Source organism: Pseudophryne corroboree, chromosome 11, assembly GCF_028390025.1.
Source record: "Pseudophryne corroboree isolate aPseCor3 chromosome 11, aPseCor3.hap2, whole genome shotgun sequence".
In the NCBI taxonomy this organism is placed as follows: Eukaryota; Metazoa; Chordata; class Amphibia; order Anura; family Myobatrachidae; genus Pseudophryne; species Pseudophryne corroboree.
In genome coordinates, this window is record NC_086454.1 from 306,990,773 (window position 1) to 307,004,694 (window position 13,922).

The window sequence follows — 13,922 nt, forward strand, 5'->3', positions numbered from 1 at the left end:
ACCATCCCTACAGTGAAGCATGGTGGTGGCAGCTTCATGCTGTGGGGATGTTTTTCAGCGTCAGGAACTGGGAGACTAGTCAGGATAGAGGAAAATATGAATGCAGCAATGTATTCATATGTATTTATTCCTAAATGAAAACCTGCTCCAGAGCGCTCTGACTGGGGCGACGGCTTATATTTCAGCAGGACAACAACCCTAAGCACACTGCCAAGATATCAAAGGAGTGACTTCAGGACAACTCTGTGAATGTCCTTGAGTGGCCCAGTCAGAGCCCAGACTTGAATCCGATTGAACATCTCTGGACAGATCTGAAAATGGCTGTGCACTGACGCTTCCCAACGAACCTGATGGAGCTTGAGAGGTGCTGCAAAGAGGAATGGGCGAAACTGCCCAAAGATAGGTGTGACAAGCTTGTGCCATCATATTCAAAAAGACTTGAGTCTGTAATTGCTTCCAAAGGTGCATCAACAAAGTATTGAGCAACGGGTTTGAATTAGTGATGAGCGGATTCGGTTTTACTCGGTTTTACTCGGTTCTCAAAACCGAATCTTATTGACTCACTGATGTCACGTGTTTTGGATAGCCAATAAGATTCGGTTTTGAGAACAGAGTAAAACCGAGTAAAACCGAATCCGCTCATCACTAGTTTGAATACTTATGTACATGTGATTTCTTAGTTTTTATTTTTAATATATTTGCAAAAATAACAAAAAATAAAAAATTTCACGTTGTCATTATGGGGTACTGTGTATAGATTTTTGAGGGAAAAAAAATATTTTTTTGTCCAGTTTGGAATAAGGTGTAACATAACAAAATGTGGAAAAAGTGAAGCGCTGCGAATACTTTCCGGATGCACTGTAAGTGTGCGCCAGCACATCACACCGTGCATCAGTGTGTGCCAGCATATCCCACCAGGCAATAGATGTGCACCAGCATATCACACCAGGCACCAGATGTGCACTAGCATATCACACCATACATTAGTGTGCGCCAGCACATCACACCGTGCATCAGTGTGTGCCAGCATATCCCACCAGGCAATAGATGTGCACCAGCATATCACACCAGGCACCAGATGTGCACCAACATATCACACCGTGCATCAGCATTCGACAGCACATCACACCAGGCACCAGATGTGCCTGCACATAACACCATGGATCAGTGTGTGCCAGCATATCCCACCAGGCAACAGATGTATAGCAGCATATCACACAGTGCATCTGTGTGCGAAAGCACATCACACCAGGTGCCAGACATGCCTGCACATAACACCATGCATCAGAGTGCCAGCATATGCTGCGGGGCAACAGATGTGCACCAGCATATCACACCATGCATCAGAATGCACCAGCATATCACATCAGATACAATATGTGCACCAGCATATCACACCGTGCATCAGTATGCACCAGTATATCACACCATGCACCATATGTGCAAAAGAATATCATAATGTGCACCAGACCCGGCTCTCCCAATTACTTATGCGCATGTGTTCTGATGGTCATGGAGTCCCATGGATTTCAAATAGTCGTTTCTCAGCAGTGATGGGGGGGGGGGGGATTCTTAAGTCGGTAGGAGTGCCGGTACTAGGGACTGTGTTGGAGAACCAAATTCTGTCGGACATTCTGAGTAACTGTAGGACAGCTCAGGAGTAGGATTGTGCGGCCGATGTCGCTACTGCTAAATATTCTATTGATACACCCACCGCTGTTTCTTAAATCCGCCGGGAAGTACATCGGCGGGGGGACTAGAGCTGCAGACGGTGGGTGTCTCAATAGAATATTTTGCAGTAGCGACTGCAACCGAAACTGCAGCCCCTACTGCTTCGCTACCACCACTAAATCCATCCCCAGACCCCTCCTAGGCTATATTATTCCTCATCTATCTAGAGGTAAGGAGACTGCTTGGAACTTGGTGAACCAGCAGGGGATCATGGAAGTTTTCCTAAGACTCGTTCCTTAGAAAAGAGTATTGCCACTTCCTGTAATCTTTGTTATGACGCTATAATGTAATCATTGCTTTCTTTCTTTTACACAAATCATTCCGCAATGACTCAAGGGAGAAAAGGTCACTTGCAAAGTCAATTAATTTCTACATAAAGATCATTAATAACAATGCAATCAGATTTCAGATCTACTTTAGAGAGATAATAAAGACAGATTATTATTGAGTCATTAATAGAACAGCTCCTGAGGTTAGTGTGTCAGTCCTGCGTGTGATGGCACTGTAGCTCGCAGCAGTACTTGGCAGTGTTGCCATGAAACTTTTAAATGACTAAGGAATGACGGTAGTCGTGGCAAGGAATCACGTGAATCGGGGGTTGCAGCAGAAGTGGTCTGGCTCAGTACTGTCCCAAACGAGACATCTTATTTTGGATATTTTGCATGAAAATCTTAGGTTCAACATATGGAAATACCCACCGCTTCCTGGAGCCTATCTCCGACCTAGGGTAAATATTACCCAGTAACATTGATCAGACGATGTATAACAACTCCACTCCGGCTGTATATATACTGTAACATGACATGTACCAATGCTGCACAGAAGGTGTTATTCAGAGTTGTTAGCAAACCAAAAAAGCAAGCAACTGGGCAAACCGCAGGTGGGGCAGATATAACATGTGCAGAGAGAGTAAGATTTGGGTGGGTTATATTGTTTCTGTGCATGGTATTCTGGCTGCTTAATTTCTACACTGCAATTTAGATTTCAGTTTGATCACACCCCACCCAAATCTAAAGGGCCCTACAGACTGGGCGACCCGCCGCCAAGCTACCCGACCACCGATCCAGCAGATGGGCAACCCGGCGGGGGTAAGGTGACGGGGGGGAGTGAAGTTTCTTCACTCCCCCCATCACCCGGCGCCTTAGCAATGCATGCTAACATGGACAATCTCGTCCATATTGGCCTGCATGCATAAGCGACGGGGCACCAACGATGAACGAGCGCGGGGCCGTGCATCGTTCATCGTTGGTGCCGACACACTGCACAATATGAACGAACATGTGTCTGCCGGTCCCCGGGGTGCCCCAGTGCTATGTGTCCCGCACTGAGCCACATGTCATATGGGTGTAACATGGCGGGTGTAACGCGGTGTGTGTCCCCTGCTCCCCTCCAGTATCATTACCCCCACGTGTCTCATATATCATTCCTTTGACCTGTTCAGTACAAATATAATAATATATAATTGATCACATTGTGGTCTCATTAATACAGATTTTCTGTACTGGTCAGGCTGAAATGGGTGTAGGACTTTGAAGTGTCTACAACCTTTCTTATCACATTCTGTGACACAGGACCAGAACATTTCCACATTTTTCATTCATATTTGAACTTTTCACTGACTTATTTTGGATCCTATGTCTTTTAATGGGTAATCAAATGAATTTTATATAATATTCATTAAAAGTTATGTTTTAATATTATCTGTTCATGACCAGTTGAAATCTATTGAAATTTATTTCAACTAAGAGTGCGCCCACACAAGAGCCTTCCTTTTCTCTCTCATCTTTGACATTAAATGAAATCAGTCACAGACACTGACCTATAAAACCTGACTTTCAACGCTCTCTTGGAAAAATGTTCCTGAATAGTCCACTCCCAAAACTAAAACAAAACTATTGGTCCTGTATCTTTGTATAATAATATACAGGTTGAGTCTCCCTTATCCAAAATGCTTAAGACCAGAGGAATTTTGGATATTGGATTTTTCCGTATTTTGGAATAATGCATACCATAATGAGATAGCATGGCGATGGGATCTAAGTCTAAGCACAGAATGCATTTATATTTCATATACACCTTATACACAGCCTGAAGGTCATTTTAGCCAATATTTTTAATAACTTTGTGCATTAAACAAAGTTTGTGCACATACACACAATTCATTTATGTTTCATATACACCTTATACACACAGCCTGAAGGTCATTTAATACAATATTTTTAATAACTTTGTGTATTAAACAACGTTTGTGTACATTGAGCCATTAGAAAACAAAGGTTTCACTATCTCAGTCTCACTGAAAAAAGTCCGTATTTCGGAATATTCCGTATTTCGGAATATTTGGATATGGGATACTCAACCTGTATCACATAATATATACACTGCAATATATAAAATAATATAGGTATTACAAAGCTCAAATATAGCATGTATATAATTTTATTAATTACCGGTTGTTTATAAAGCACCTACTATACATACTCCGAAACATTTAGAAAGCATACTCTATCCTAAAGAGCTTACAATCTAGAAAAAGTGGAATTGTAACAGATGTAGGCGATTCTGTAGATCGGATGCCCTCTTCTCTCTCGGATTTCTGTCTTGTGTGAAGGTTGAGGTCCTGCCTAGTATTGTGAGTTACTCCATTATTCATCCCTCGCAGCTGTCCAACATCGACTATTCCTGGAAAAAGAAAATCCCACGGATAAGAGACTAGACAAGCGAGCGGCTGACGGACAGATGTTCCTGCCAGAGCGGTGATAAATTCAGGCTAATTCTCTTTCCATAATGTGCCACATTGGGAAAGCAACGGTGCCCAGATTATAAGTAACATTATTACTGGTAATTTTTTCAAAAAGAGGCACCTTGTTACAGAGGGTTCTATAGCTAATGCTGCTCTAGATACAAGAAGCTTGGTATCACACGAGAGACAGCGTGCCAGGCTCAGTCCATGATATGGGTTTTGCTTATGGGCAATTTAAAGAGAATTGTATGACCTATAGGAAGATGTAACTCCCATAAAATATATGTCTTCATACTTAATGGGTGGCAATGCATTAAGGGACTGATTTATGTTCGTAAGTAAAGCAAATTATCAAGCAACTGGGCAAAACCATGTTGCACTGCAGGTGGGGCAGATGTAACACATGCAGACAGATTTAGAACACTCAGTATATATACTTTACTTTCAAGGTTCACAATCCTTATACTACTTGTGTTCACTCCTCAGCCAGACACTGTGAGGCAGAGGCTGACTGTCCAGCTGGCACTTTTAACAAGAATGGGTGATAGCCTGATGGGCCAGTCTGGCCTGAAAGCCAGCATACAGAGGGATGGCAGCGTTCTGCGAGGGCATGCCCCGGTGAAACATAACCACGCCCTCATGGGGCAATGACATACCCCCCTGATGTGTGCACAGAGAAGATCCAGGGCTGTTTTAGAGCCATAGTCCATCCCTGCTGTGTGGTCACACTCTGTTATCCAGGGGAGTCTCCTGAGCTCATGTCTGGTGGAATTCAGTTCTTCAGGGACAGATGTCTTGTCCGTCTCCAGCTCTCCACTTTCCTGCCTCTTGCAGGACACATAATGTCCTCTCCCAGGCCCATTGCTGATCTGAAGATGGGTGTGGACAATTTTTTTAAACCTGTTGAGGCTACTGTAAACTCCAGGACAGGGCACAAAATGGAAAGCTGCTCAATCAGATTGTAATGTCACTCAGGTGCTAAAAGGGAGGGGTAATTCTGTGTAGGAAAAAACTATGTGTTCCCTAATGCACACCGAGTGAAAAATATTACTACATAATAGTCAGATAATACGGAGATCTTAGTTGCGTATATCTGCAGATATAGGGTTAAGCCCCCAGGCCGATCCGACAAGGCTTCTCTGTCACTGGGGGTCCCTAATACTAGGTATGGGTCCGGGGTGCAGGACCCCACGATGTCGGCACAGGTCGGCCACCCCAGGTCAGCACACAGGTGAGAATTAATAGGGGTTAATAAGAAGCACAGAAGTGCTATGTAAGTGGTGTGATTAAAATAATATATACAAAGTTATAGGGAAAATCATAAGTGTTAATAAAGTGTTAGGGTGTGTCGACCTGAAGCAGCCCAGCCATACCGACACAGGGGCCACTGCACCCCACACCCACCCCATAAATAATTACAAATATGTCTGGGTTAAATTCCCAGTGTAAGGCCACATGGTAATGGCTCCTACAGCATCTGAGAGCCAGCTTACCTGGAGATACCCCTAGCTTCTCCTATGGCACTCTGGAGTCACTTCTGTCTGGAGAAGCCTTGTCGATCGGCCTGGGGGCTTAACCCTATATCTGCAGATATACGCAACTAAGATCTCCGTATTATCTGACTATTATGTAGTAATATTTTTCACTCGGTGTGCATTAGGGAACACACAGTTTTTTCCTACACAGAATTACCCCTCCCTTTTAGCACCTGAGTGACATTACAATCTGATTGAGCAGCTTTCCATTTTGTGCATTGTATTTAGAGTAGAGATGAGCGCCTGAAATTTTTCGGGTTTTGGTTTTGGGTTCGGTTCCGCGGCCGTGTTTTGGGTTCGAACGCGTTTTGGCAAAACCTCACCGAATTATTTTTGTCGGATTCGGGTGTGTTTTGGATTCGGGTGTTTTTTTCCAAAAACACTAAAAAACAGCTTAAATCATAGAATTTGGGGGTCATTTTGATCCCAAAGTATTATTAACCTCAAAAACCATAATTTACACTCATTTTCAGTCTATTCTGAATACCTCACACCTCACAATATTATTTTTAGTCCTAAAATTTGCACCGAGGTCGCTGTGTGAGTAAGATAAGCGACCCTAGTGGCCGACACAAACACCGGGCCCATCTAGGAGTGGCACTGCAGTGTCACGCAGGATGTCCCTTCCAAAAAACCCTCCCCAAACAGCACATGACGCAAAGAAAAAAAGAGGCGCAATGAGGTAGCTGTGTGAGTAAGATTAGCGACCCTAGTGGCCGACACAAACACCGGGCCCATCTAGGAGTGGCACTGCAGTGTCACGCAGGATGGCCCTTCCAAAAAACCCTCCCCAAACAGCACATGACGCAAAGAAAAAAAGAGGCGCAATGAGGTAGCTGACTGTGTGAGTAAGATTAGCGACCCTAGTGGCCGACACAAACACCGGGCCCATCTAGGAGTGGCACTGCAGTGTCACGCAGGATGGCCCTTCCAAAAAACCCTCCCCAAACAGCACATGACGCAAAGAAAAAAAGAGGCGCAATGAGGTAGCTGACTGTGTGAGTAAGATTAGCGACCCTAGTGGCCGACACAAACACCGGGCCCATCTAGGAGTGGCACTGCAGTGTCACGCAGGATGTCCCTTCCAAAAAACCCTCCCCAAACAGCACATGACGCAAAGAAAAAAAGAGGCGCAATGAGGTAGCTGTGTGAGTAAGATTAGCGACCCTAGTGGCCGACACAAACACCGGGCCCATCTAGGAGTGGCACTGCAGTGTCACGCAGGATGTCCCTTCCAAAAAACCCTCCCCAAACAGCACATGACGCAAAGAAAAAAAGAGGCGCAATGAGGTAGCTGTGTGAGTAAGATTAGCGACCCTAGTGGCCGACACAAACACCGGGCCCATCTAGGAGTGGCACTGCAGTGTCACGCAGGATGTCCCTTCCAAAAAACCCTCCCCAAACAGCACATGACGCAAAGAAAAAAAGAGGCGCAATGAGGTAGCTGACTGTGTGAGTAAGATTAGCGACCCTAGTGGCCGACACAAACACCGGGCCCATTTAGGAGTGGCACTGCAGTGTCACGCAGGATGTCCCTTCCAAAAAACCCTCCCCAATCAGCACATGATGCAAAGAAAAAGAAAAGAAAAAAGAGGTGCAAGATGGAATTATCCTTGGGCCCTCCCACCCACCCTTATGTTGTATAAACAAAACAGGACATGCACACTTTAACCAACCCATCATTTCAGTGACAGGGTCTGCCACACGACTGTGACTGATATGACGGGTTGGTTTGGACCCCCCCCAAAAAAGAAGCAATTAATCTCTCCTTGCACAAACTGGCTCTACAGAGGCAAGATGTCCACCTCATCTTCACCCTCCGATATATCACCGTGTACATCCCCCTCCTCACAGATTATCAATTCGTCCCCACTGGAATCCACCATCTCAGCTCCCTGTGTACTTTGTGGAGGCAATTGCTGCTGGTCAATGTCTCTGCGGAGGAATTGATTATAATTCATTTTAATGAACATCATCTTCTCCACATTTTCTGGATGTAACCTCGTACGCCGATTGCTGACAAGGTGAGCGGCGGCACTAAACACTCTTTCGGAGTACACACTTGTGGGAGGGCAACTTAGGTAGAATAAAGCCAGTTTGTGCAAGGGCCTCCAAATTGCCTCTTTTTCCTGCCAGTATAAGTACGGACTGTGTGACGTGCCTACTTGGATGCGGTCACTCATATAATCCTCCACCATTCTATCAATGTTGAGAGAATCATATGCAGTGACAGTAGACGACATGTCCGTAATCGTTGTCAGGTCCTTCAGTCCGGACCAGATGTCAGCATCAGCAGTCGCTCCAGACTGCCCTGCATCACCGCCAGCGGGTGGGCTCGGAATTCTGAGCCTTTTCCTCGCACCCCCAGTTGCGGGAGAATGTGAAGGAGGAGATGTTGACAGGTCGCGTTCCGCTTGACTTGACAATTTTGTCACCAGCAGGTCTTTCAACCCCAGCAGACCTGTGTCTGCCGGAAAGAGAGATCCAAGGTAGGCTTTAAATCTAGGATCGAGCACGGTGGCCAAAATGTAGTGCTCTGATTTCAACAGATTGACCACCCGTGAATCCTTGTTAAGCGAATTAAGGGCTGCATCCACAAGTCCCACATGCCTAGCGGAATCGCTCCCTTTTAGCTCCTTCTTCAATGCCTCCAGCTTCTTCTGCAAAAGCCTGATGAGGGGAATGACCTGACTCAGGCTGGCAGTGTCTGAACTGACTTCACGTGTGGCAAGTTCAAAGGGCATCAGAACCTTGCACAACGTTGAAATCATTCTCCACTGCACTTGAGACAGGTGCATTCCATCTCCTATATCGTGCTCAATTGTATAGGCTTGAATGGCCTTTTGCTGCTCCTCCAACCTCTGAAGCATATAGAGGGTTGAATTCCACCTCGTTACCACTTCTTGCTTCAGATGATGGCAGGGCAGGTTCAGTAGTTTTTGGTGGTGCTCCAGTCTTCTGTACGTGGTGCCTGTACGCCGAAAGTGTCCCGCAATTTTTCTGGCCACCGACAGCATCTCTTGCACGCCCCTGTCGTTTTTAAAAAAATTCTGCACCACCAAATTCAAGGTATGTGCAAAACATGGGACGTGCTGGAATTTGCCCATATTTAATGCACACACAATATTGCTGGCGTTGTCCGATGCCACAAATCCACAGGAGAGTCCAATTGGGGTAAGCCATTCCGCGATGATCTTCCTCAGTTGCCGTAAGAGGTTTTCAGCTGTGTGCGTATTCTGGAAACCGGTGATACAAAGCGTAGCCTGCCTAGGAAAGAGTTGGCGTTTGCGAGATGCTGCTACTGGTGCCGCCGCTGCTGTTCTTGCGGCGGGAGTCCATACATCTACCCAGTGGGCTGTCACAGTCATATAGTCCTGACCCTGCCCTGCTCCACTTGTCCACATGTCCGTGGTTAAGTGGACATTGGGTACAACTGCATTTTTTAGGAGACTGGTGAGTCTTTTTCTGACGTCCGTGTACATTCTCGGTATCGCCTGCCTAGAGAAGTGGAACCTAGATGGTATTTGGTAACGGGGGCACACTGCCTCAATAAATTGTCTAGTTCCCTGTGAACTAACGGCGGATACCGGACGCACGTCTAACACCAACATAGTTGTCAAGGACTCAGTTATCCGCTTTGCAGTAGGATGACTGCTGTGATATTTCATCTTCCTCGCAAAGGACTGTTGAACAGTCAATTGCTTACTGGAAGTAGTACAAGTGGGCTTACGACTTCCCCTCTGGGATGACCATCGACTCCCAGCGGCAACAACAGCAGCGCCAGCAGCAGTAGGCGTTACACGCAAGGATGCATCGGAGGAATCCCAGGCAGGAGAGGACTCGTCAGACTTGCCAGTGACATGGCCTGCAGGACTATTGGCATTCCTGGGGAAGGAGGAAATTGACACTGAGGGAGTTGGTGGGGTGGTTTGCGTGAGCTTGGTTACAAGAGGAAGGGATTTACTGGTCAGTGGACTGCTTCCGCTGTCACCCAAAGTTTTTGAACTTGTCACTGACTTATTATGAATGCGCTGCAGGTGACGTATAAGGGAGGATGTTCCGAGGTGGTTAACGTCCTTACCCCTACTTATTACAGCTTGACAAAGGGAACACACGGCTTGACACCTGTTGTCCGCATTTCTGGTGAAATACCTCCACACCGAAGAGCTGATTTTTTTGGTATTTTCACCTGGCATGTCAACGGCCATATTCCTCCCACGGACAACAGGTGTCTCCCCGGGTGCCTGACTTAAACAAACCACCTCACCATCAGAATCCTCCTGGTCAATTTCCTCCCCAGCGCCAGCAACACCCATATCCTCCTCATCCTGGTGTACTTCAACACTGACATCTTCAATCTGACTATCAGGAACTGGACTGCGGGTGCTCCTTCCAGCACTTGCAGGGGGCGTGCAAATGGTGGAAGGCGCATGCTCTTCACGTCCAGTGTTGGGAAGGTCAGGCATCGCAACCGACACAATTGGACTCTCCTTGTGGATTTGGGATTTCAAAGAACGCACAGTTCTTTGCGGTGCTTTTGCCAGCTTGAGTCTTTTCAGTTTTCTAGCGAGAGGCTGAGTGCTTCCATCCTCATGTGAAGCTGAACCACTAGCCATGAACATAGGCCAGGGCCTCAGCCGTTCCTTGCCACTCCGTGTGGTAAATGGCATATTGGCAAGTTTACGCTTCTCCTCCGACAATTTTATTTTAGGTTTTGGAGTCCTTTTTTTACTGATATTTGGTGTTTTGGTTTTGACATGCTCTGTACTATGCCATTGGGCATCGGCCTTGGCAGACGACGTTGCTGGCATTTCATCGTCTCGGCCATGACTAGTGGCAGCAGCTTCAGCACGAGGTGGAAGTGGATCTTGATCTTTCCCTAATTTTGGAACCTCAACATTTTTGTTCTCCATATTTTAATAGGCACAACTAAAAGGCACCTCAGGTAAACAATGCAGATGGATGGATTGGATACTAGTATACAATTATGGACGGGCTGCCGAGTGCCGACACAGAGGTAGCCACAGCCGTGAACTACCGCACTGTACTGTGTCTGCTGCTAATATATAGACTGGTTGATAAAGAGATAGTATACTCGTAACTAGTATGTATGTATAAAGAAAGAAAAAAAAACCACGGTTAGGTCACTGGTATATACAATTATGGACGGGCTGCCGAGTGCCGACACAGAGGTAGCCACAGCCGTGAACTACCGCACTGTACTGTGTCTGCTGCTAATATATAGACTGGTTGATAAAGAGATAGTATACTCGTAACTAGTATGTATGTATAAAGAAAGAAAAAAAAACCACGGTTAGGTGGTATATACAATTATGGACGGGCTGCCGAGTGCCGACACAGAGGTAGCCACAGCCGTGAACTACCGCACTGTACTGTGTCTGCTGCTAATATATAGACTGGTTGATAAAGAGATAGTATACTCGTAACTAGTATGTATGTATAAAGAAAGAAAAAAAAACCACGGTTAGGTCACTGGTATATACAATTATGGACGGGCTGCCGAGTGCCGACACAGAGGTAGCCACAGCCGTGAACTACCGCACTGTACTGTGTCTGCTGCTAATATATAGACTGGTTGATAAAGAGATAGTATACTCGTAACTAGTATGTATGTATAAAGAAAGAAAAAAAAACCACGGTTAGGTCACTGGTATATACAATTATGGACGGGCTGCCGAGTGCCGACACAGAGGTAGCCACAGCCGTGAACTACCGCACTGTACTGTGTCTGCTGCTAATATATAGACTGGTTGATAAAGAGATAGTATACTCGTAACTAGTATGTATGTATAAAGAAAGAAAAAAAAACCACGGTTAGGTCACTGGTATATACAATTATGGACGGGCTGCGGAGTGCCGACACAGAGGTAGCCACAGCCGTGAACTACCGCACTGTACTGTGTCTGCTGCTAATATATAGACTGGTTGATAAAGAGATAGTATACTCGTAACTAGTATGTATGTATAAAGAAAGAAAAAAAAACCACGGTTAGGTGGTATATACAATTATGGACGGGCTGCCGAGTGCCGACACAGAGGTAGCCACAGCCGTGAACTACCGCACTGTACTGTGTCTGCTGCTAATATATAGAAGACTGGTTGATAAAGAGATAGTATACTCGTAACTAGTATGTATGTATAAAGAAAGAAAAAAAAACCACGGTTAGGTCACTGGTATATACAATTATGGACGGGCTGCCGAGTGCCGACACAGAGGTAGCCACAGCCGTGAACTACCGCACTGTACACTGGTTGATAAAGAGATAGTAGTATACTCGTAACAACTAGTATGACGACGGTATAAAGAATGAAAAAAAAACCACGGTTAGGTGGTATATAATACAATTATGGTTGGACGGACTGCCTGCCGAGTGCCGACACAGAGGTAGCCACAGCCGTGAACTACCGCACTGTACACTGGTTGATAAAGAGATAGTAGTATACTCGTAACAACTAGTATGACGACGGTATAAAGAACGAAAAAAAAACCACGGTTAGGTGGTATATATTATAATACAATTATGGATGGACGGACTGCCTGCCGAGTGCCGACACAGAGGTAGCCACAGCCGTGAACTACCGCACTGTACTGTGTCTGCTGCTAATATAGACTGGTTGATAAAGAGATAGTATACAATACTACTAATATACTGGTGGTCAGGCACTGGTCACCACTAGTCACACTGGCAGTGGCACTCCTGCAGCAAAAGTGTGCACTGTTTAATTTTAATATAATATTATTTATCATGTACTCCTGGCTCCTGCTATAACAACCTGCAGTGCTCCCCAGTCTCCCCCACAATTATAAGCTTTATATACAATACATTGATGTGCAGCACACTGGGCTGAGCAGTGCACACAGACTGAGTCACTGTGTGACTGTGTATCGTTTTTTTTCAGGCAGAGAACGGATATATTAAATAAAACAAACAACTGCACTGTCTCTGGTGGTCACTGGTCACTGTGGTCGTCAGTCACTAAACTCTGTCTGCACTCTGCACTCTCTTCTAATCTACAGTATCACAGCAATCTCTCTCTCTCTCTCTCTCTCTTCTAAATCTAATCTAAATGGAGAGGACGCCAGCCACGTCCTCTCCCTATCAATCTCAATGCACGTGTGAAAATGGCGGCGACGCGCGGCTCCTTATATAGAATCCGAGTCTCGCGATAGAATCCGAGCCTCGCGAGAATCCGACAGCGTCATGATGACGTTCGGGCGCGCTCGGGTTAACCGAGCAAGGCGGGAAGATCCGAGTCGCTCGGACCCGTGAAAAAAAAAGTGAAGTTCGTGCGGGTTCGGATTCAAAGAAACCGAACCCGCTCATCTCTAATTTAGAGAGGCATGGATGGGTCAGCATTAGGAGGGATTGCTGACTCCAGAGTGCCATAGGGGAAGCCAGGGGTATCCCCAGGTAAGCTGGCTCTCAGATGCTGTAGGAGCCATTACCATGTGGCCTTACACTGGGAATTTAACCCAGACATATTTGTAATTATTTATGGGGTGGGTGTGGGGTGCGGTGGCCCCTGTGTCGGTATGGCTGGGCTGCTTCAGGTCGGCACACCCTAACACTTTATTAACACTTATGATTTTCCCTATCACTTTGTATATATTATTTTAATCACACCACTTACATAGCACTTCTGTGCTTCTTATTAACCCTTATTAATTCTCACCTGTGTGCTGACCTGGGGTGGCCGACCTGTGCCGACATCATGGGGTCCTGCACCCCGGACCCATACCTAGTATTAGGGACCCCCAGTGATGGAGAAGCCTTGTCGATCGGCCTGGGGGCTTAACCCTATATCTGCAGATATACGCAACTAAGATCTCCGTATTATCTGACTGTTATGTAGTAATATTTTTCACTCTGTGTGCATTAGGGAACACATAG

The 13,922-nt window shown here is 45.8% G+C and overlaps 1 long non-coding RNA gene across 1 annotated transcript in view; it reads right to left on the minus strand.

Annotated features, from left to right (window-relative positions):
• Nucleotides 1–4,160: 4,160 nt before the first annotated feature.
• Nucleotides 4,161–13,922, minus strand: part of LOC134970208 (uncharacterized) — a 306,588-nt gene continuing 296,826 nt past the window's right edge. The window contains exon 3 of the long non-coding RNA XR_010189720.1: nucleotides 4,161–4,413. This is a non-coding gene — a long non-coding RNA (uncharacterized LOC134970208). The remainder of the gene's footprint in view (nucleotides 4,414–13,922) is intronic.